Source organism: Vulpes lagopus, chromosome 23, assembly GCF_018345385.1.
Source record: "Vulpes lagopus strain Blue_001 chromosome 23, ASM1834538v1, whole genome shotgun sequence".
In the NCBI taxonomy this organism is placed as follows: domain Eukaryota; kingdom Metazoa; phylum Chordata; class Mammalia; order Carnivora; family Canidae; genus Vulpes; species Vulpes lagopus.
Window position 1 is genome coordinate 30,241,526 of NC_054846.1, and position 25,332 is coordinate 30,266,857.

The following is a 25,332-nucleotide window of genomic DNA, read 5'->3' on the forward strand; positions in this document are numbered from 1 at the left end:
TTATTTATTTGAGAGGGAGAGAGAGTGCATGTGTGTGCATGTGCGGGAAGGAGGGACAGATGGAGAGGGAAGGAGGGAGAGAAAGAACCTCAAGCAGACTCCCTGCTGAGCATGGAGCTCAATGCAGGGCTTTATCTCATGACCCTGGTATCATAACCTGAATTGAAATCAAGAGCTGAGGGCTCAACTGATTAAGTTTCAGGCACCTCGTTAGAGTATTTTTATATACTAACCTAAGCAAAACAGTATCTATATAATGCCTTTTCTCCCTTCTATTTCCTTTGCCTCTCTACCCCCATTTTTGCCACTTCTCCATTTTTAAAATCATAAACTACTTAAGCCCCAGATGAATTTTTCAATGTATAAAATTCAGGAACACTTTTTAAACATATAAATAACAGAATAAAAAATTTTCCTTGTGCCTCTATGCTTACCCCTAATCTTCAATTCAAAACCTGCTCCACAACAGCCTTCCTATCTCCACTGATATGATTCCATTTTCCACTTACTGATGCCAAAACCTTGGAATTATACTTGTGTCTTCTCTTTATCCCACATACTAGTCTAATGTGATGGGAGATCATACTGCCTCTACCTTCAATATACATCCAGAATCCAATCACATCTACCATTTCCACTCAACATGCCTGCTCCAAACCATCTTTACCTCCCACCTGGATTATTTGGCTTGCTAAATTTGGTCCTCTTCATTCTTAATCCTAAATATCTCTTCTTCACACAGCAGCCACAGTAACCCTGTTGAAATCAAAGTTGGCTCAAAATCCTGAAATGGATCTCCAATTTGCTCAGAGTGAAAACACAGACTCCTCCCAGGGACCTATAAGGCTTAGATGGCCTGGACTCTGGTGACATCTCTGATCCCCTAACACTAAGCCCCCCTTATTCACTCTGCTATAGCCATACTCTTGCTGTTTTTCACACATGTCAGCCATGATTGCGACCTAGGGCCTTTGCTCTAGCTCTCCTCTATATAGTCCCTTATATACAGCTAATTCCTTCACCTCTTTCAAGTCTGCACTCACAGGTAACTGCTCAGTGATGCCTACCCCAAGCACTCAAATTACCCTTACATTCTGTTCCCATGTTACCTGTTTTCCCTAGACTGTTTTATATCTTTTGTTTGTGTATCTCACCACCTTCTGATATACCATATAATGTACTTATTTATATAATACTTGTTATTTATTGTGTGTCCCCCTCCTACCTAGGGTAGAATATAAGATACCCAGGCAAAGATCTTTGCCTGTTTTCCAGTATAAACTGAGCACCTAAAAAGGGTGTGGCATATACCAAGCACCCAATAAATATTTCTTGATTTTGGATGTACTGATTTTGATTTTTTTGTGGATGACTTTGGTTTTCTTTAAAGATTTTATTTATTTATTCATGAGAGACACACAGAGAGAGGCAGAAACATAGGCAGAGGGAGAAGCAGGCTCCTTGCAGGGAGCCTGATGTGGGACTCAATCCCAGACCCTGGGATCACACCCTGAGCCAAAGTCAGATGCTCAACCACAGAGCCACCCAGGTGCCCCTGTGGATGACTTCAGGTCTTAACTTAAACACCATTTCCTCTGAGAAGCTATTTTGGACCAACCAAGCTAAAGTCACTATTCCAGTCATATCACACAGGTGATTATTTTCATGGCATTATCTCTATCTCACACATTCTCATAGATGTATTTCTCTGTCTCTACATCTCACTCTCCTCACCTTCACAAATGTACAAAACATTATCTGCTTTCATCACCAGAGTATCTCTGGTACCTAAGACAATGCTTGGCATGCAGTAGACATACAATAAATGCCTCACATCATAAGCTGGAGGACTATTTACATCTAGCAGACTGAACAAACTTACAGGGCTGAGTCTGCTACTTTGGGGACTCTCCTCCACCTCTTCTGTCATCTTGTGTTGGAGGTAACCGCCTACACCCAAAATGAGTTTAGCACACCTTCAAACAGACCTGACCCACAGCATCAAAACTGATCTAAAGGGAGCATCCCTATTCTTCCCCTCAGTCTGCCTTACTGCCCCTTCCATATCCCTCTTAGCACACATGGACTATATCAGGTACATGATGAATTCCAGCAGCCTCTATGCCAGTACTCTTCAAATGGACTTTCCAAAGGGATAGTTTTATGGAAATGAGTTCTTATATCATCTGCTTCCATATGTACTCTTTTCTAAAATCGTCTGACAGCTTCTCAGCAGTGACAATATTTTTTTCTCCCACTCGACAAAAGAAAGTCATACTATTCATGTATCTCCAATCTCACTATGGTGAACCACTCTCTATGATTCCAAATATTGGTTTGGGGGAACTTTAGGTTTTTCTGTTTCACTCTGTCCTCTAAACAGGTCTGCAGGGGTGAACTTGGTCAGTGTTGGGAAGCTCTGAATCCAGAATAAAGTAATCCTAGTAGTGATGCAGATTATTTTAAAGTAATTGAAATGTTTAAAAAAAAATCTGGAATCACCAGATGTTCTGGGTATAGTCTATATATCTTTTTTATTGATTCCTTTCAGATTTAATATATTACTCAGTGAAGACATTAAAACCTATTTTTTATCAGATCATGTCATGAAATAATTTATTCCACGCATGGTCTATCTTCACCTTTGTCCAGCTTAAACCACGTAATTGTTTTCTACCTTCTATTTTTAAAAAATGATGAATACGTTTAGACGTCAAGCTAAAAACTCAAAGTACACCTTATAAAAATCCTTAAAGGGGCTATCCAGCAAAGAAGTTAGAAGATCACTGACTTCTCTCAAGGCAATGCTTCTGTTTTGTGAAGTTGAGCTGGAAATGAATTCTCGGGGACCAGCTGTCCTACATCTATCAGAGACTGCTTCATGTTTCTGACACATGGACAGCATCCTTCTCGGACTTCCAGCACTCAACAAAATATTTCTTATTTTACATATCATTTAGGATAGGAAGGAGTCTCAGATGACTATCTTCAGGCACTAACCACTATTTAAAAATAATCTGGCTTGTATGGTGAAACTGTCAGCAATCCAAAAGTCTGACCTTGATCTTTTATAAACATTTATGTCATACCCTGGGATAAAGCAATTACTGTGCTTTGCATTCACAACATTTCTCAGCAAAAACATGAAAGGGGTGGAGTGGGGGAGCAGAAGAGAAGCAGAAGTGCTCACCTAATGGATAGAAGGCACTTCGTTAGTGTTCAAACCACCAGAGGACAAAGAATGACAGTGTGTCAGTCTGCAGCTTTTGTTTCTTAAAATGGTCAGCTACACCTGTCTGATGGTAACTGACATTTTTGGCAGCTGAAAGAAAACAGAGGTGGACCTGGAAAATTTCCCAAGGCAAGAAAATATGTTGAAATAGCTAATCAGTTCATTACCAGGCATGCTGCCATTGCCAATGTCTAAGGAGACAGCAACTCACACACACAGTGTTCTTTCCTCTATCAGGCCAGAGAAACCACAGCATCCTTCAGGGGCTTACTGTACTTTGTCCAGCCAAGCAATTCTGGGTAATTTCAGAAGGAACTGAGTACTTCGCGGTGTTAATATGATCCATGTTCTCCTCTTTCCCTCTGGCAGACATATTATCATAAAGGCACTTGCTATACACAGTTCCTTGGCCAAGCAGCAGCCTGCTGCCCGGGGTACAAGGTATGGGCAGTGTGCAGGTAGATATGGTTTTAATGTCCTAATTTCACATAACAAATTAATACAGATTTCTAGGAGTCTTGCTAATATATCTTTCTTCAGGGAATTTGTGAGGCATCTTCCTACATTATTAAGCTTATATATATATATATGACATATATATCATACACTGTGTTGTCCCTCTCCACTGAGTGACTCAATGTATTGGAGAGGAGAAGAGTGTGTTCTGCAAACAGGATCTGAAGACTAGCTCAAAACAGCAAAAGGGGAAACTGACTATAAAGTAATGTAAAATCTTTTTAATAAATATAATTTATTAAAATTTTTATTTTATTTATTTATTTATTTATTTATTTATTTATTTATTTATTTATGATAGTCACACACAGGGAGAGAGAGAGAGGCAGAGACATAAGCAGAGGGAGAAGCAGGCTCCATGCACCGGGAGCCCGACGTGGGATTTGATCCTGGGTCTCCAGGATCGCGCCCTGGGCCAAAGGCAGGCGCTAAACCGCTGCGCCACCCAGGGATCCCTATTAACATTTTTAATAAAAATAAAACAATGATTTAGACTATATATATATATATATACACACACACACACACACACACACACACATATATATATATGCCCCTTTCAAAGCAATTTCTTTAGGGCAGCCCAGGTGGCTCAGGGGTTTAGTGCCACCTTCAGCCCAGGGCGTGATCCTGGAGACCCGGGATCGAGTCCCACATCGGGCTCCCTACATGGAGCCTGCTTCTCCCTCTACCTGCGTCTCTGCCTCTCTCTCTTTCTCTGTCTCTCATGAGTAAATAAATAAAATCTTTTTTTAAAAAAAGTAATTTCTTTAATAATTTCCCATTTCTTGTTACTTCAGTAACATCTCATATTTGTTAAGAAAAAAAATGACTTAGGGATCCCTGGGTGGCACAGCGGTTTAGCGCCTGCCTTTGGCCCAGGGCGCGATCCTGGAGACCCGGGATCGAATCCCACGTCGGGCTCCCTGCATGGAGCCTGCTTCTCCCTCTGCCTATGTCTCTGCCTCTCTCTCTCTCTCTCTCTCTCTCTCTCTCTCTGTGACTATCATAAATAATAAAAGAAAAGAAAAGAAAAGAAAAGAAAAGAAAAGAAAAGAAAAGAAAAGAAAAGAAAAAAAATGACTTAGATCTTTTGGACCTCAAGTAACTTCAGTGTAAGGCTGATACCCATATCACAGGATTCCATGTAGGGTAAGGGAGTCAAACCTCAAATTCCTATGCACAATGACAACATGATTTGATCTTCAGAACTGCTTTACAGCTCTGGCAGAGAAATTCCTGCAGATTTAAGAATCTTTAGCACAAAAAGATAACTGGTACCCAAGTCAGAGATGACTTCTTGAACTCATCACAGTCCTTAAAACAAAAGCAACTTGAATATATTCTAAGAAATCTTAAAAGCAGTAGCTGTTATATTTGGCTTACTCATCATCCTTAACTACCATTTATTAGTTCTCCCCACCTCTGTGTGGCTGGTACTATTAATCACCTTTTAGAGTTCTGGGAAATTAAGGATCAAGGAGGTTAAAGCAAGGTCAAAACTGAATCCCTGGCCGAAAGAAGACAAGATCCAAAACCTATGAGACTTTCATTCATTTCTTGGTTCCTAGCTGTGTGCTTGCTCCCTCTCCTCTCGTTCCCCCCTCCCCTCAGCCCAGCCATGAGGTTTTATTTTCCTACTGTTTGCCTGGTGTGACTTAGAAGGATGACACCCTAACTGAGAGATGAACCAGCTAGACACATTTCAACAGTAAAGGAGGGTGGTGATTTAGAAGGAAAGAAAATCTCAATGGCATCAGTTGCCCAAGGGCCTGACCACAACATTCAGGGTTCATCCTGATAAAAGCACCATGAGTTTAGCAGACATCCAGGGCCACATTTCATTGTTCTTCTGCCACAGGGAAACTCCATTAGTTCCAGCAAGATCTCACATAGTCTGGATGTGTCAGTGCTGGCCAGGTATCCAGATGAAAACTAAAAAGCTCCCCTCAGCTGTAGCTGGTCTACACCTAGCTATACAATCTCAACATCCAGATATCTAAGTCATACACAGGTCTGACTAAATGTTTGCATTTCCCCTTGAATGTCTGGCATCATTTCACCAGCCTGAATATATTTCAGCTGCTAAGGAATATCCTCATTGATGTCACTCTTGTCAAAATGCATTCATTAAGCACCCAGGTTTCTAGAGATAAATACTAGGCCTTAAGGATCATTAAGTGTATCTATTGTACAGAGATAGAGAGATGGATAGATTGATGGGTGGATGGATGGACAGAGGGACATACAAATAGATATGTTATAGATAGGGATAAAAGCTCAAGTGCTTTTTGGTATGAGTTTTCTATTGCCCCCATAGCAAATGGCCACAGATTTCATGATTTAGAACAACATTTCTTTATCTTATGGTTTATTATCTTACAGTTATTTAGATCATAAGTCTCACTGAGCTAAAAAAAAAAAAAAACACACACACACACAAGGCATCAGCTAGGCTGTGTTCTTCTTTGGAATCTCTGGGAGAAATTCCATTCCCTTGCCTCTTCCAGCTCCTAGAGACTGCCCAAATTCCTGGGCTCATGGCCCCTTCCTCCACCTCCAAAGACTGCAATAGTAGATCAAATCCTCCCAGTCACATCTTTCCAAACCACTCTTCTGCCTCCCTTTGGCTTTTTTTTTTTTTTCATGTGATTAGACTGGGTCCAACTAGATAATCCAGGATAATCCCTTCATCTCAAAATCAGTGCCCTTAATCAAAGTCCCTTTTGCCATATAAGGTACATAATCCCAGGTCCTGCAGGTTAAGATGTCTACATTGGGGGGCCGGGGAGGGGGGGGAACCTTATTCTGCCAACCACAGATGAGTTTTTGTTTTGTTTATCTTCCATTTCAGCTGGAAGTAATCTGAGACTTCTGCTTCTCAGAATGCCAGGAGAGACAGATCTCCTGAGTTAAGACTTGTTAACAGTCTATTGGCAAGGCAAGGCACTTACAATTCTTTCGATGGTTTTAGATACTTCGTGCCAAAAGGTGGATGTGAAAATGGCTTTAAGAGAGAAACTATTTATTAAATTGGTTCAAATACAGTACTTATTTCTTTTCTTTCTCACAAACAGTAGTGGGTGAGCAAACACGATGGAGAGGTGGCTTCCATACATTACAAATGGGACTGCCAACTTTTCAGCACCTCTTGATGTGATACACTTGAAAGCATACAGTATCACTTGAATATTTAGCCTAAATTTAATCAAGCCTCTAGCTCCAACTACTCAGCTTATAGGAAATAGAAGGGAAGGAAAAACATACTAAACACCACCACAAGAATAAAATCACCCAAATCTAGAAGGTGTGAAATGGTACAAGTTAAATGATATACCCACTTTAACAGTGGTCCCAAAATAAATAAAACAAAGATTTTAAGTTTATTTTTTTTAAAAGATTTTATTTATTTATTCATGAGAGACACACACAGAGAGAGAGAGAGAGAGAGAGAGAGAGAGAGAGAAGCAGAGGCACAGGCAGAGGGAGAAGCAGGCTCCATGCGGGGACCCTGATGTGGGACTTGATCCCTGGACTCCGGGATCATGACCTGAGCCAAAGGCAGATGCTCAACCGCTGAGCCACCCAGGCATCCCAAGATTTTAAGTTTAATGAAAAAATAACTACTTGTTACATTTCCTGCTAACAAATTGTTGTAAACTGCTAGATTCAAAGACAGGCTCATAAACAGGGCCCCAGATGCTGTGGTACAGGCTGTCTTGTAGCTGCTTATAGGCCGGTGGCACAACCTCTGTTCCTACAGCAGAGACTCTGATTTGGCCTTTTCTTGGGGTGTAATTCTGATCCACGATTAAACCACCTGTGTATTTTTCTCAGTAATCCAGAACAAAACAGTCATTATTTCATACCTTTATTTTGTTTCCACGATCTCAAGTGAAAGACTCAATTTATTGATTAACTGAAAAACACTGAAGATTTATACTGTAAAATGTCTTTCAGTGGAAACTTTCCACTGCAAAAGAACATAGCAGCCTAGACATGCTCACTGCTCAATACTGTGACCCCTCTAACTGAAGTCATGGTCATGACTAGCCGGGATGGTGGAGGAACAACAGGGTACTTCCTGGGTAGAAAGAGTATATGACATTTCAGGAAGCATTTGGTTGCTGTATATCACATGGCTGTGTGTGCCAAGCTATAACATGTATTTCAAAAAGGCTGATGCTATAGGTGACCTATACTTGCTCCCATCATAGGCACGGTGACCAACACAACTTCAGAAACTGAAATCAAGAGACAGGGGGTCCGTTAGAAATGACCCTGAATAAGGCAGTATTAATTTTTTGGTGAATGTTCACATTAAAAATACCTACTTCTCATAGGACTGTTAGATCACCTTGGTCCTTAGGCCCTGATTTAAGAAAGAATACTGTAGTCCAAGTCCCTCATATTAAGATAAGGATGCCAAACACAAACAGGTAAGAATACATGGCCCCTCTCCCTGACCCTCACTCTATTTGCTCAGAACTCTGTGTCTGGAATTCCTTTCTCTTCCACAGGCTGTAGGGGGGATGGGCCCCCACACCTAGAGAGCCAGGTTACCAGACTTAGGATGAGCTGGAGGCTGACATGGACAAATTTTCCCAGGACCACAGAGAAAAATTCCTCAGTCTTCCTTGCCCTGCCTTTTGTAACTCACCTGTCCCAGCTGAGAGTCCAGCAGTTGTACATCTGAAGGGGATGGGCGGAGAAGGGATGCAGCCACATGGTCAGTGTAACTCTTTAGTAATATTATAGTAATAGTAAAATTACCATTATAGTCATAGTAATTACCTTAACACAGCAATAGTACAATAATAATACAGTACAACAGCGACTCGACAGATTTCACGTCTTGGATCTAGGCTCTCAGTGTCTCCCAACCTTAGAAAGGAATAATAACCATTAAAAGCCCAGCCTGTGGAGTTCAGATCCCAACTGCCACCTACTCGCTGTGTGACTTTGGGCAAGTCACTTGAGCTCTCTGTGTCTCAGTTTTTTCCCCTATAAAATGAAGGGAGGGGCTGGTAATAACAATTGCTATCTTATAGGGTCGTTACAAGGATTAAATGAGTTAATCCATGGAATGCTTAGAACAGTGACTGACAGATTCGTTAATATTAGCACCACTGCTCTTAATTTCTCGCTCTGCCTCTTCACTCACTCTCCATACCTGGGAAAAAAATAAAAACACTTCTGCTTCTAGTATAAGTCTACTCGTGTCCCCAACAACATTCACTCAGCAAATATTTGTGGGGAGCCACCACACACAGACAAGACACAGTTTCCTGCCTTCACATTTTCTTTTTGTATTAGAAATTGTTTACTGAGTTATAATATGATCTTATATTGTGCTAAAAATTAAGTACAGGTAAGTCAGCCCCAGGGTCTGATTTTAATACTACATATCTTATAAAACATATGAAATAGCAAGATGAAAGAGGAGCAGTTAAAGCAGTATAAAGCTATAAATGTCGCATTTAGGGATCCAAAGCTCAATATTATAAATTTATTTAGCAAGCTAAAATATGCCTTCAATGAAGGCTGAAGGACTCATCTACAAATCACGTATAGTTTTTAGCCTATCAACTACCTATTCCACAATATAGAGTCAATGCCCTGTTTATAGAAATTTCTGCCTTTTTAAATTTCTTACATTTTTCCATAATTTTCTGCTGCAATTGATGAAGATAGTTTGCAAATGATACCTTACCCTAAAATATTTCAGCAATGTATCTTAACATGTATATTTGCATAGAAAGAAAGAAGCTAATCTTTAACGATTTAAAAAAAAATTTTAAGAATCTTTAGTAGCAAAAAAAAAAAAAAAAAAAAAAAAGAATCTTTAGTAGCCGATTACCAGACAGGCAGAACATCAGGGAACCATATTCTTCCCAGGTATTTGGACACTTCCGTGTGAATTTTATCAAGGCTATACTCATCATCAGGGATCAAAACCTCTTTCATTACAGAGAGCTGCATTAGTCTTTTCCCACACAGTCTTACAAATTCAATGAATGCACTGCAGCTGACTTCACACTCACTGAGGCCCAAGGCTGTTAAATTTTTACAGTGTTCAGCTACACAAGTAAGTTCAGTATCAAGAGTCTGAAGACCATTATTAGCACGTACCACTAACTCAGTTAGTCATGGACAGTTAAGACCAATCCGTCTTAGAATCGCTTTGCTCACTGAACGACCAAAATAAAGGTGAGTAACAAGGTGAGTAACTGCCTTCAGGGAAGTTATCATCTCCCGGGAAACAAAGAAAATACATATGACCGATTACAAATCATATGCCAGGTGTAAAAACTGAGGAATGCACAAAGTGCCGTAGGACCAGGGAGGAGAGAGCAAGTGCATGTACCAGGACGGGGCCCTCAATAAAGCTTGGCGAGGGAGCTGAGGGAGTGATACTCTAACTGAGGCCTTATGGATGTGTTTCTGGTCTTGAGCAAAACTTTATTGGTTCCCCTTAATCAATTACCCAAAGCCTGAAAGATGCTACTGGACTGGAAAAACAAAACCAGCTGATTCACAGGGTGCAGAAACTGTGAGCTCAATTGTAAAAGCTGCTTAAAAACAGTGGTTGACTAGGGGATCCCTGGGTGGCTCAGCGGTTTAGCGCCTGCCTCTGGCCCAGGTGTGATCTTGGAGTCCCGGGATCAAGTCCCACATCAGGCTCCCTGCATGGAGCCTGCTTCTCCCTCTGCCTGTGTCTCTGCCTCTCTCTCTCTGTGTCTCTCATGAATAAATAAATAAAATCTCTTAAAAAAAAAAAAAAAACAGTGGTTGACTCCTACTGGACTTTTACTCACACAGCCCCATCCTGACGGCCTGTCTGCCACATATTCCATGCACATTTGGCTGACTGTGTTCCTTTGTCTTGGTTCTTAATGTCGTTCTAGGTACACAGTTATACATTATAATATCCTTTGTGCAATGAAAAAATTTTTAACAGAATTACAGATAAGGAAACATGTCGAGCACACATAAAATACAACATTAGCAGCTGAGCTACCTATTGCAGTGGTGTTAAAATTCTTCTGACAGACTGATGCCAGGTACCATGCAGATGGAACTCAGGTGTTAGCTGGGGCTCTCGCTGCCCTTCAAGATGTAGGGAAAATTGGTTCAAACCTCCAAAAACGCTAGCCTCTGGAAACCAAAGGCCTTTCTCAACATTTTGGTGAGATTATGTTCTCAGGGCCTCCCTTATTTCCTGTGCTCCCAACTGCATGGATGTGTCTCCTAACTGCCCTGCACCAAGATGTGAATGTCTGCATCTCCAGGTTCACCTCCTGAAAGACATCTCCATGCAGGACACATACAAACCCAGCAGACTTCACAGAGAAGTTGGGGGATCCCATGGAATGGTGCCATTAAGGTCTTCTCCACAATCTTCTGCACTTAGCTGCTACCCTGACCCTCCACCCTATCCTCTCTTCTCTTTTGTTCTTGCACATAACCTTCTTGCTCTATAAACAATCAATAAATGCTTCCCCTTGACCTCATGCAGAATAGTTCTGCCAACATCCAGTCCTTTAGGGCCTCATGTTCTTCCTCAAGCATTCATCAAGGTGTTTTCCCCAAAATTATTTCCTTCATAAGCAAATTCTGCTGCCAGCTGTTCAGGTAATAGTATTTCCCTTTTCCCCAGCTCCTAACATCTGTATGTAAGAGGAGGGGCTGATCTTAGCAGAAGCAGCAAGAGTGTCAAGCAGATCCAGCAGTGGCCAGTGCAAACCACAGAGGTGGTACCAGGACATGTCACACAACCTTGGGCCTAAGCTGCTTGTGAGCATGTGAGACATGCCAAAGGCGAGGGAGAGATTTCAAGGGGCAAGAACCAGCAAAATGAAAATTATTAATGTCAAAGAGCCAGCCCTATTAACCCTAAGATCTTAGGAAACAGGGACTGTGAGTAAAAACCCCTTAGAAAAGTTATAAGCTTGACAAGGAAAGGTCCAGTCCCAGAAATGTTTTCACAGATCCACAAGTAAATACTTAATATTTAGAAGATATTATAAATATTATTCAGATGTCTTACATGGTAGTTCATAAAGAATGATCTTGGCAAAAGAACAAACTTCTATTTACATGCAAAAGAATATCAGTAACAAAACTGTTAGCTATAGCAGGAAAGAAAATCCCAATAGCCTGGTTTTTCTCTCAAGCTTATCCTTAAGACAATAATTCTTTAAGAACCCAAAAGTCTTTGAAAACAAGCTTACCCAAGCTCTCTATCAAGTAAACACACATAGCTATGATTATACCCATTAGATAAATAGATAAAATCTGTTGATTCCAATTTATCACCTGTGTAGATGATTCTCAAAGTACTAACCTATTCTGAAACATGACCAAGGATTTCACTGTGGTCAGGGATTTCCTTATGCTTTCCTCAGAGAAGATTCATACTTGTTCAAATCCCTGTGTCAGCCCTGGCCTATCCCAGTCTAACAGCCAAATTGATAACAATGCACTTGCCCTAATCATGTTCTAGAAGGTTGTTCAATTATCACATTAAAATTAAGACTTAAACAGAGTTTTTAATTATATAAATAAAACTGGGAAAGGGCCTTTCTAGCAGTTGATCTTACTAAACTAGAAATTATTAAGTTGTTTGCTACATGAAAGGAAAAATGGGGGAGAATGAAAGAACAAACTGACAACTAAAGACAAGCAAAGAAAGATAAGAAGAAACAAGACTGTCACAGATCAAAGAGCGAATGGAGCTGGTGGACCTCAGTTGTTTGCTCAAACTGGGAAGGGTTCCAGCTCTGCAGATGAATGGTGAGAAGTTCAAATACTACTGGAGAAGAGGACATGTGAGCAACTATGAAATATTACTGTCTTTCCAAGAAATTGGGAAATTAGACAAGACCCTTGTGGATGGGGCCCCTAACAGAATCTGACTAATGGAGATGACAAACCCCCACACAGTATGTCTTTAACTTGCTTAAAAATGTTGAAAAAACATTTACACAATACATAAGCACAGAGTCCAAATGAACGGGGGACAGAGGATGGAGGAAGAAGTATGGGATAAGACTGTATAGATTAGTCCTTGGGAGCAAAGTTCTTTGATCCTGAATCAGAAACAAAAATCATTCATTTATTCCTTCATGCAGTTAAGTATTAACCTCCTGTGTGTTTCAGATATTGTTCTAGGTACTGGGGAGACTGTACACAGAAGACAGATAAGGAATCTGCTCTTCTGGAGTTTACAGACCAGGGGCCAAAAAAAAAAAAAAAAAAGCACAAGCACAAGCATGCTTTTCTAGGAATTCAAAGAAAACAGGCTATGGGCAGGAATATATATACATATTTTTTTTTATTTATGATAGTCATACAGAGAGAGAGAGAGAGGCAGAGACACAGGCAGAGGGAGAAGCAGGCTCCATGCACCGGGAGCCTGATGTGGGATTCGATCCCGGGTCTCCAGGATCGCGCCCTGGGCCAAAGGCAGGCGCCAAACCGCTGCGCCACCAGGGATCCCTATGGGCAGGAATATAAACCAGGACTCTGTGGGCACTTTGGTTAGGGTAGTTAGGGAAAATCCCTCCCAGTTCTTATTGAGCTAAGGCCTAACTAATGAGAAAAAGTCATTTTATAAAGTGATCTATATGCCAGCAAGAGAGAAGAGAACTGAAAAGACCTTGAGGTTCAACACCCACTTGGTATATCTGAAGAACAAAATAAGGACGTGTGACTGCAGTAGCGAACCATGGGAGAAGGGTAGGAGATAAGGGATAGATATAGGCAGGAGCTGTGTCATGGAGTTTGGGTTTTCTTCTAAGTGCAGTGGGAAGCCAATGGAGGATTTTAAGTAGGAGAATGACATTTAGGTTTTAAATAACTTCTCTGGCTGCTACCTCTGGCAGACTGCAGGGGTGAGCGTGGAAGCAGAGAGACGGGTCAGGAGGCAATATGGCAGTCCAGTGGAAGATGTTAGACCTTTGGACTAGAGTGGGAACAGAGAGATGAGACAAATAGATGGACTGCCACACAATTCCTACTACTGTTGCAGGACATATACATATGATTGGGATTTCTATAAATTGAAGGAATTATACCCTAATCACCCATGCATGTCTTGAGTTGTTTATGGTTTGCAATTCTTCTATTCTTGCTTTCTGATGACAAATTACTTACCTTCATCAGCAACACTTCAGTCTCTTGTGGGTTGTTTGGGTAAATCCTCAGTATATAGTGATGCATATTTGTTTTTTGTTTTGTTTTGTTTTGTTTTGTTTTTTAATTTTTTTTTATTTATTTATTTATGATAGTCACAGAGAGAGAGAGAGAGAGGCAGAGACACAGGCGGAGGGAGAAGCAGGCTCCATGCACCGGGAGCCTGATGTGGGATTCAATCCCGGGTCTCCAGGATCGCGCCCTGGGCCAAAGGCAGGCGCCAAACCGCTGCGCCACCCAGGGATCCCCTTCATATTTGTATTATTGATATTAACTTGCTACTTGTTCTTTCACTGTGGTATCCAGTACAAACATTTGAGACACAAAATTTAAAATCTAGAAAATTCTATATAGTGTTAACTTCCATGAACTGAAGGGGACTTTATAATTTTATTCCAGTTGTGGAAAACATCAATCCTGTTGAAACAGCATAGCAGTTAAGATCACAAACTGGATCTCAATACTCAAGGTTCAAATCAAGACTTTGCTACTTGGTAGCTGTGTGACCTTGGGAGTTCAGTTATACAACTTTTCTGTTCCTTAGTTTCATCATCTGTAAAATGGGGATAATAATAGTACAACACATATAGTGCTCAAACTGTGCAACTCACAAAAACAGTGACAACTTGTATCTTTAAATGAGGGAGCATCCATAACTGGGATAATACTTGGCACATACTAAGTTCTATTTTTAACACAGAAAATATTACTACTATTCCTGCTACAACAATTGCTATCAGTGTTACTGTTTATGACACAGTAAACAGTAAAACATACCGGGTTCTATGAAGATCAGTAAAACATACTGCAAAATCTATATAAGTGACAGATATAATAGCATAAATGGTGGCAAGCTTTATTACCAAATCTATCTGAATTCCAGGTCTTGGAACTCTTTGATGTACAACGCAGAGAAAAGAGAAGGGTCCTTTCATAAAATCTGGGCCAGCCTTAGAGCACATTATAAAACAGGTAGGTGGACAAGGGCCTTGGGTGTCCTCTCATTCCTACAAGCCTCTCCTACTTCCTACCTATATGCTCTCCAAGCCCCCAAGTACCTTTGTTTTGTCCTAAGACCTTTACTATAATATTCGCCAGGCCAATTCTTCAAAAGTGAATTCTTTCTCTAGGACCTTCTACCCCCAGCTAGGTGTAAGGAGAAAAAAGTGCTTTTAAAAAATTTACAATGACTTGTATATATAGCTATTAACATCTTAAGAGTCTCAGAAGTATTTCTATTCTTAAAAGAAAGTTTTTATCAGAAGTTCTAATTACTGGAAATTTAGGCAGAGTAAGAAAGCTAAGTAAAAAAATTCAAGCAGTCTAGAACACCATCAAGCTTATTTTGGAAGCTGGCCTTGAAATTAAAAAAAAAAAAAATCTATCAGCACGATTTTCACAGTTGGTTCTATTTTGAAACATAGTTGTTTCATTTAACCTAAATTTTTTCTACAACAGCTCCTGTGGGTAGCAGAGACCCCAATGTTTGAGCAAAGGGAAGAAGAGGAGAAGGAAGGATTCACTTTGTGTGACCAGAAAGAGAGAGAGAGTGTGTGTAACATTTTACATCTTGGAGGAGATGCTAATACTCAATAATCACTGTTAATTAAATGATTTCTTTTTCTTGCTAGGGGGCTATAAAATATGATTATTTTTCATAATGAATTCAAACCTAGTCAAAATTTGAGACCTAGGGAGGCCATTCCTGAAGTCAAGGGCAAACCTGAATGCCGAGCATGCTTAAACTTGAAGAACCATGTTAGTTTTTCAAAGTTACCATCATCTTTAGTTTTTCTAGCACAAATGTCCCTTGCCGAAGAAAAGTTAGTGGATTAAGCCACAGATTGCATTCCCTGAGTCACTACAAAAAGGATTTTGGGGGACTTCCATCAAGAACGTAAAGTTATCAATATTCAAAAACTATAGTCCAAGCCAGAAAAATGTAAATAAAATAGAGATTCAAGACCAATGAAAATATAAATCAAGACACTTATACAGACCACAGTTGTTATAGCTAAGCTTCAGGTTTACCTCTGAGTTTCTTGGGGGCCAATGAGAAGAAAGAAATAGCATCCATTACAGTCATCAGAAAGGATAATACCTACTATTTCCATCCAAAGAGGCAAAGCTCTTCCTGCAGCTGAGCTCCACAATTGAGAAATTTTTCAAGTGGACTTTGTGACCTTGAGTAACAGAGCAGACAACATCCTTGACTCCAGGACCTCAGGCCAGGGCTCACATTGTTTTAGGAGTTCCTGCAAAATTCCATTAGGCGGCAAGGTCCCAAGGGGGAGGAGAGGGGCTGGTATTCAATTCACAAAAGCAACATATGCACACAATTTTCTAAAACCAGGTCTGCTACCTAGATCACAAATTCAAATGAACTTTAAAGAGTTCAGACTACTTTTCCAGTTGTGAGATATCCAATTAAAGCCTCCAAACCGAGAATTTATCAAAGAAGAAAAAAGAAAAACCGCACAAAGAATTTGAACTGTGTTTGTTTTTTCTTTCTAAAATGCTATTTTCTGTAACAAACACCTCTTTTCACATTATCCTCCTTCCAGATGATGAAGCTATACAGTTTTTAACAACTTTATTAATGTGTACTTGACATACAATAAACCACATTTTAAGTGTGGAATTTGATAGGATCTGACATGTGTATACATCTGTGAAACAATCATGACAACCAAGATAATACCTATCTATATCCACCATTGCCTAAAGTCTTTGCCTGCCCTAGTCATCCCTTCCTCCCACCATACCCATACCGCTCATCCTCAGTAGCCACTGACCTGCTTTCAATTTTTAAACCTCCATGATTTTAAAAGAACTTTCTTTAACCAAAACCTAAAATGTGTACTTAACACTATTACTTTGCATGTGTTCCTTAGTCATCCCCTGGACCTCCTAAACCAATCTATCATCTTATGCCCTATCTCTAAAATCATAAACGACTGAAAGCCAAATACTATGACTTCTGGTTCATTCGTGTTCTCGCAGAAGTGACTACATCAAAGGGGCATATGGCACTCCCTCAAGAAAGATGGAATGACTGCTCTGGAGGCTTCAGCTTCCCAAGTAATTTTCTGGAGATAAAGTAACCATACTCTGAAAAAAAGATGACTAAACCAAATACTTCTGAGACTCTGCTTGGAGGACTCAGATTCTCAGACAAAAAGTGTGGCCACTCTGAGAAGTAAGACGTTTCTGTCAGCCTGCGAAGTGGGTCAGGGGTCGTGGGGGGAGGCATCCACCGCCATAGTCTCTGACTTTGAAAACTTGGTTACTGAGGACAGAATACACAAGTAACCCATAGGCGGAAGACAGAAGAGCTAAGAGCTGTGAGACAAAGAGTCGGGGACTCCAAGGGACAGAGCTGCTTCTCAGTGCAGCCGAGGCTTCATTATCTGGACAATGACAGCCAAAAGAACTAACATTCCCACAATGCTTGCCCACACCCAGCCTCCTGCCCCACAACAATGCTGGGAATAAACAGGGTTACTAACCTCCTTTGGAAGGTCAGAAAATTGAGGCTTAGGTAGATCAACTGACTGTTGAGGAGAGCAGAGCTGGGACTGGAAAGCATCGCCTTCTGATTCCAGCACCATTGCTACTTCTCCTTCCCCAGACAGCATCCTCAAGAGGTAACAGAACATGACAAACTCAGAGCCTCAGAGGCTCCCCTAATAACCAACAACATCATTCTAAGAAGGGCTCTATGACACATTTGGCTATGAGGTGCTCTGAGATCAGTCCTTGGGTCTGAGGGACCACACACATGGTGACCAGGTGCCACGGCAGAGGTGTATTTCCTCAAGAGTATATGCATATTCCAATGGTCCTAAGAGGAGCAATATTTCAAATGTACCAGAGAGGCTCAGCACTTCATGAAACACCAAATTATCCTTTAAGTAAAAAGTAGGATAATTGATAACACTATTAAGTTAGGTTTTTTTTTTTTTTATTAAGTTAGTTTTTGAAAAATTTTGTATTCTAGCATATCAGTCTTCCTTGAGGTAAAACGTATCTATCATCACCATCATCATCGTAAGTGCCTAATAATGCCTGGCATATATTCAGCCTCAAAAGATATCCATGGAATGAATGAATCAGGCCAACAGGCCACAACACAGAATTCTTTAATTCTACTGTTAAAACACTCTGACAGGAAATTTATTCGTCCCCAAATCATGGCAGAATAATTATGGTCAACAATGAGGCAATCCTTTCTAGTTCAGAGAGTTTTAAAGAACTTAGTATAAGCATGTATTTCTGTTCACTAAAGTCTTCTGAGAAAGGATAGAATTTGTTCATATTCTTAGGGGAAATCTATCCCGGAGCTTCACAGAATGCTATACTATTTTACAGGAAAAAAAAAAAAAAACTCAGTTTGCTAAGAGGTAAGTACAAGGCTCTTTAAGCAGACATCCTGTAACACATGGACAATGAGCACCATTCCTTTCCAAGCAATTCTGTTGGGAAGCTACAAATATATTCCAGTGATACTGCTTTTTGAGCCAAAAACCTGCAGAATGCCTCTCTTTCAACTGCCTTTACCTTTATGATCAGTTTATGTGACATACATGAACACTTCTAACCAAAAATTACTCTAGCCAGTCTGACCACCACCTATGTAGTAGACTTAGCCATGAAGAGTTCTTGGCCTGTCTCCCAAATCAAATCTACCTTCTCTAAGAATGAATACCATCAGTGTAAAAATTTGTCAGCAAAATGCACCAAGGGCTGTAAAGGCAAATTCTAAAGGAAGACTTCAAGGATACCTTGAACAACAGCACATCACTGGAGGATCTGTGTAGCCTCTCAAGGTGAACACAGTTCTGTACACACTGTAATCTGCCACGATAGTCTTGTATATGACAATTCCATTAGGTCTTGGTTATCTTTATATTATTCCCTTGGAATAGTGCCCTGCACATAGTAGGGCATGAAGCAGATTCTTTTCAAAATAGATTTTCCTTGGGAATAATCAAACTATGAAATTATCAGTCACAGCAGGACCTCCAGGCTACTAGACTTCTTTCCTGAGGAGGAAATGCCGTATTGTTTCCTCACTGTCAAAAGTGGCTTTTCAGAGTAACCATCTATTTGATTTTACTGCCTCCTATGTCCACTGACAAATAGAAAACATATCCTTCTAAATTAGGTCTTTTAAAGATGAAATCTCTATTTTTAAACAACTGAAATGTAGGTTGAAGAGATTTCAGAATCTATGAAAAAGCACTGGCATCTATCATTCCTTTCTAAATGTTGAACAACTGGCCATGAATGAGAAATGAGAAAATTATAGAAGATCTACCACCAGGGCAGTGGTAATGGAATTAACATTTAGAATGTGCCTACTATGTGTTAAGTATTGTGCTACATGTAATCTTTAGGAAATCCAACAAAAAAGGTACTGCCATTCTCATCTCTATAGATAAAGAAACCTGAAACTTTAAGAAGTTAAATACAGACATATGTACAAGTTAACATATTTATTAGAGGGCAGAGCCAAGGTTCAAACTAAGGTTTGTCAGAACCCAAAACCCTCCTTTACCTCTTAAATATGGAGTCTATCCCAGAAGTCTAAAAAGCAAAAGGCCCATTGTCCAGCCAGCTGTTGTTGTAACCAACAACAGTGATTTGATAAAAATGAGACTTGTCAGTGTTTGGGTGTGAGGATGGGTGAAATAGGTGATGGGGATTAAGGATGGCACTTGTTGTGATGAGTACCAGGTGCTGAATATAAGTGTTCAATCACTAAATTGATTGAAACTAATACTACGCTGTATGTTAAATGGAATTGAAATAAAAACTGAAAAACTGACTACATATATACATACATACATAAAATAGAACCACATGATCCAGCAATTCAACTTTTGGGTATTAAAAAAAAATAAGATTTGTCAATGTTTAAAAACATGGAGTCTTATATAAAATATGGATATGTACTTCCCTATATCACATTCACTTCACTCATTTGCCTGCACAGCCTCTGAGTCTGTGACCCCTGCTATTTCCTGTTGCCTCGCCAACATTTCCTTTTAAGGCAAAACCCAAAGGTAACATTCCACTGTCTCATTTTACCTGGATTCCCCGCAGGAACTTAAAATCACACCATTTGGATGAAACAGAATATAATCAGTGAGATCAAATATAAGCCTTTTATACAGAATCTTAAGGCCAAAGAGTTAAGTGACTGGTTCGTGGTCACAAGCAATAGGACTAGATCTCTAATGTTCTTAATCTTGTCTGCCCAGCTACCCAGCTTCTCTTTGGTAGCCAAGCATATATCTGAGTTAATGACCTGTGAAGTGGGGTTTCACTATTCTTCCAAAATTGTTTGATATTATCATGAGCTTGCATTTTTAATACTGGTACTGCCAAGACTTCAAATCTATTTTCTTTCATTCAACAAAGGGCTCCTATGAACAAATCACTATGTTTTTATAGATCCACTCCTTGGTATCCCTTCCTGTTCTGACAGGAGCTGCCAGCAGCAGTTATGGCTGAATACTGAAGGGTAAAAGAAGGTATAAAGGAAGCTCCAGAGAAGCATCCTTGCCTTCTAACTCATAGGTCAAGGACTGGAAGATGAGGAAGAGGATACCAGTCAGTGACTCAAGCGTACTACCCTCTGGAGGAGACACAATTTTAATTTTTAAATTTTTTACTTCTGATGTTAGCCAGAGAAAATCAGTTTGAGTCATTCTCAATTATTACATAAATACTAAAGCATATTCCAATCATATAAGCTGGCAAAGTTTCTTTTCCTTACTCTCAAAGGTACTAAGTTGATCAAATTTGAATTTTTAAAGCTTCCTCTTCTAGGCCAGGAAAAAAATACTAAAGAAACAGCTTGCCAACTGCAAATTATTTTTAGAAGTGTTTGTAGCATATGCATTATCAAATACAGTTCCTATTTTTTTTTAAAAAAAAAAGAAAGCAAAACACCATATTGGACTCATTCCAATGTTTCTATATGTGACTGAAGCCAGAAATAGCATTTGTAAAAATATCACTCTTTTGAGGAAAGTATACCACATAATAATGAGTTGGGCCTAAAGAGATTTTAGGATTTCAAAGTAAGCTGGTTCCATGCTTCTCTAATGAATCAGGAAAGAATAGGCACACTCCTTTTACTAAGCAGGAGGAATTGTTTTATTTATACCAAAATGATATTTCTTTGCCATTTGTTTTCATTTCATTTCTGACCTAATTTCTTTCTAATAATCATGAATGAATATCCATTCTTATGTTCCTTAACTGCCTTGGCAAAGTAGCCAGGCCAATTGGCTTTCCCACTGGACAGTAAATCACTCTGGAACCCTGTTTTCTAATATCAACTATCAACTTTGTCTATCTAATATCAAATACCAAAGATTTGCCACATGTGCTTTATCAATCTCTTCATCTCTTTTCTGCTTAGCTTCAGATATCTGTAAAACCATAAAATGAAGCTCTGGCGCATAACCCAAGTTTTTAATGTGCCCTAATGTCTGTAAAGGGGCAAGTCATGGCAGTGGGGATCTGGGTGGGATTACTTTCTGCCAGTGCCCTGAGACTGCACAGTAGCTAGACAGCAAAGGCTGAGGACTCAGAATGGCTGAGTTGAGAGCACAGCTCTGCCATTTACTAGGTGTGCAACCTTGGGCAAGTCATTTAACCTCTCTGTGCTTCAGCTATTCACCTCAGCTTTAAAACAGGATCACTGAGAGGGTTAAACATTAATAGGTATTTAAAGGACCTTGTGCAGCTTCTGGCGTACAGTGAGAGTCATTATTTATTATTTATGCATTTTTGATGTGTTCACTGGCATGCCCCAGGTAGGAGTAAAATTTTGTCATTTAGCTTGACTGTATTTATGCTTTGATTACTGAAGGAAACAACAATGTCAAACTCATTAACACAATTTCCTAAGATTCCAGTCAGACATCTATCTCTAGGGCATAAATAATGTGGGACCGGCCATGAAGTACCACACTGCAGGTGTTTGGAAAAGTCACACTAAATCTTATAGAGCAGGAGGTATGATTCATGCATGCCCTGCAGCAGGAGTTCAGTGATGTGGCTTTGCTATCATTCCCTGACTGATGACTGCTACTTCTTACATCTACAGCATCACACATGACAGATGACAATGACATGGCTGCACATGCCCGTGGGCACACCTGGGTCTTACAAAGGCCAAAATAATTTTGCAAGAGAGTAAAGCAAATCATGGCTCAGGGGGAAGTTCAGGATTTATTTGTTTGTTTTAGAGAGTTTCTTTATTGGGATAATCTTAAAAGTATTTTGCAAACACAAGAGAAATGAAATCAGCCATTTTTCTCTGGCCTCCATTTCTAGTAAAAAGATATCAAATATTGCTGTTGAAGAACAAGCATTAAAATACCTTATTTTGTGGCTTTAAGTTACAATTTATAGAGGTTTATTTCTTTACAAGTATGAAGAAAGTTGCTACATATTACAATCCCATCACTGCTTTGCCTTTAATTAGGTCTTTGTAATTATTACAATCAGAAAGATACCTTGCATCTTTCTCATACACAAGGAATACACAGATGCTACTGTATTTGATTTATCCTTACTTACTCAGTGTTTAAAATTTATCCATAAACAAAATTAAAAATAGAAATAGAAAGACTATAAAATCAAAGGACTATTTCTGGGAAGCAACTTAAAATAATGCATAAAAACTAAGATTTGGGTGACAGACATATGTGGGTTTGTGGACAAGAAATGTCAACTCTCCACATTTCAGTTTCCTCATCTGAATAGTTAGAAGGCTTGGTAGCACCACAGTGGTACCTGGGACAAAATGTGGCTGAGTAAACAACAGTCGAAGCAGAAGGAATGAAAGAAATGCAAAAAGGCAGGGAGACAGGAGAAAAGGGAGTGAGTAGCCATGATTCTGCTTGGGTTATACAAATAGTAACTATAATCCATGCCATTTGCCAGGATTTGGCCTCTAAAAAACAGTACAACTTGATCTTCCTTATTATGCAGATTTTCCATATACAACAAAGTAGAGAGAAAATTGTAAAGAACCACCATGACACATCACCAAACCTCAACAAACCATTACACCCACCATTCTGATTTCACCTACTTCCCTAAACACTTTTTTTTTCTTTTGCTGGAGTATTTTTAAAGAAAATCTTGGGGATCCCTGGGTGGCCTTTTAGCCCAGGGTGTGATCCTGGAGTCCCAGGATCGAGTCCCCATATCAGGCTCCCTGCGTGGAGCCTGCTTCTCCCTCTGCCTGTGTCTCTGCCCCCTCTCTCTCTCTCTGTCATGAACAAATAAATAAAATCTTAAAAAAAAAGAAAGAAAGAAAATCTTAGGCATCATATCAATTCAATAGTAAGTGCTTCTGTAGGTAAAGACTTAATCACAATACCATTAGTAGATCAATAAAGTTATCAATAATTTCTTAACATTTAAGAGCTGTGTTTCATTCTCTCCTATCATTTAAAAAAATAGAAAGGGGGACACCTGGGTGGCTCAGCGATTGAGTATCTGCCTTTGGTTCAGGGTGTGATCCCAGGGTCCTGGGATCAAGTCCCACATCAGGCTCCCTGCATGGAGACTGCTTCTCCCTCTGTTGTCTCTGCCTCTCTCTCTCTGTGTCTTTTGTGAATAAATAAAATCTTTTTTAAAAAAGGGTACCTTTATATTATTTTTGTTCAAATTAAGTTCCAAACAAGATTTAATACATGGAATAAAGTTATCAGTAATTTCTTAATAACATATAATAGGCTTGTGCTTCATTTTCTCCTATTGTTTAAAACAAGAAAGGTAATTTGACATTATTTTTGTTCAAATCAAGTTCCAAACAAGATTTATACATGGCATTTGGTTTATAGGTCTCTTAAGTTTTTTAACTTAAAACAATTCCCCCTCCCTACTTTTTTCCATATATGTATTTGCTTGAAGAAATCGGGTCATTTGTTTTGTAGAACTCCCCACACTCAGGACTTGGCTGATTGGTACCCTGGTAGTGGTATTTAGCATGTTCCTCCGTCCCTTATATTTCCTGTAAACTAGTAGGTAGATACTGAACCTTGATGAGATTCTGGTTCAAACTCATGCAGAAGGGACGTGGGCGGAATACTGCATAAGTGGTGTTGTTCTCTTCAGTCAGATCACATCAGGAGTAATATGTCTGACTATTCTACTTTTAGTGACCAGTGGGTTCAAATGTTGTCAAGCTGATTCTCAATTACAAAGCTCCAATTTCACTTCAGATTTCACCATCCATTAACGATTGCTGCCTAGCTCCATTATTTCATTAAACATTGCAAAATAGTAGTTATCTATTTCTAGCTCCTTCTGCACTTATTAGCTGGAATCTCTATAAAGAACCTATTTTGGCACTTCCTTTCGGGTGGCAGCAAGAATGAGAGAACAAGGTGGAGAACAAGGTGGGGTGCTGCCTGCCCACCCCCAAATGCCACACTCTGTCCATGCACCACCTACGCATCCTTGCTCCTAATCATGTTATTGCTAAGTTCCACTTCTGGTACTTTGTGTCTCAGCTGAAGAAGATGAAGTCTTCAGGGGAAATTGTCTACTATACACAGGTGTTGGAGAAAGTCCCCCTGATAGGTGAAGAATGTGAGTACCCGGCTGCAGCAGCACCCACGGCGTGCACAGGGAGTATGGGGACCTGACCACTGCAGGCGCTGTCACCCAGCGCCACCAAGCCATGGACACCCAGCACCATGCCTGGGCCCAATCAATCCAGATAATGAAGGTAGAGGATACTGCAGGCAGCAAGTGCCACCATCTGGCAGTCAAGCAGTTCTATGACTGGGAGATGGAGTTCCTGCTGCCCCTATCATGTCCTACCTCCCAGCAAAAACCCCACTTCCCCACCATGAGGCCCAACATTTTCTTTCAGATGTGGAGCCTCCTTGTCATCAAGTATGCCCAAATACCCTCCACGGGAAAATTAAAAAAAAAAAATTTACCCTAAAGTACAGGCTGTGCATGTGTTTATAGATGTATATACATAAATATTATTTTTACTATATTAATATTTCTATATTATTATTTATTATAAATATGTTTTACTTCCCTTTCTTCTTGTGCTGCAAGTAGCATACTCCACAAATATTTTTTCCATTTTATTTGTATCACTTAACAGTAGATCCTAAAGATTACTTCATGGCAAGATGTAGAGGTTTTCCTTGTTCCTTCTTATAATGGACATTATTCCTCTTTATGAACATACCATTTGGCTATTCAACCATTTCCCTACCGATAGATAGTTGGAAGGTTTCTAGTCTTCAGCTATTACGAACAATCTGTGTCTGTATCACTGTGGATTTCTGACACAACATTTAAATGAACTTTTCAAACCTAAGTTAAACATG

The 25,332-nt window shown here is 39.8% G+C and overlaps 1 protein-coding gene and 1 pseudogene across 1 annotated transcript in view; one reads left to right on the plus strand and one right to left on the minus strand.

Annotated features, from left to right (window-relative positions):
* Positions 1–24,932, plus strand: part of LOC121481354 — a 63,615-nt pseudogene extending 38,683 nt beyond the window's left edge.
* Positions 1–25,332, minus strand: part of CRADD (CASP2 and RIPK1 domain containing adaptor with death domain) — a 175,811-nt gene that overhangs the window by 48,300 nt on the left and 102,179 nt on the right. The window lies entirely within an intron of this gene.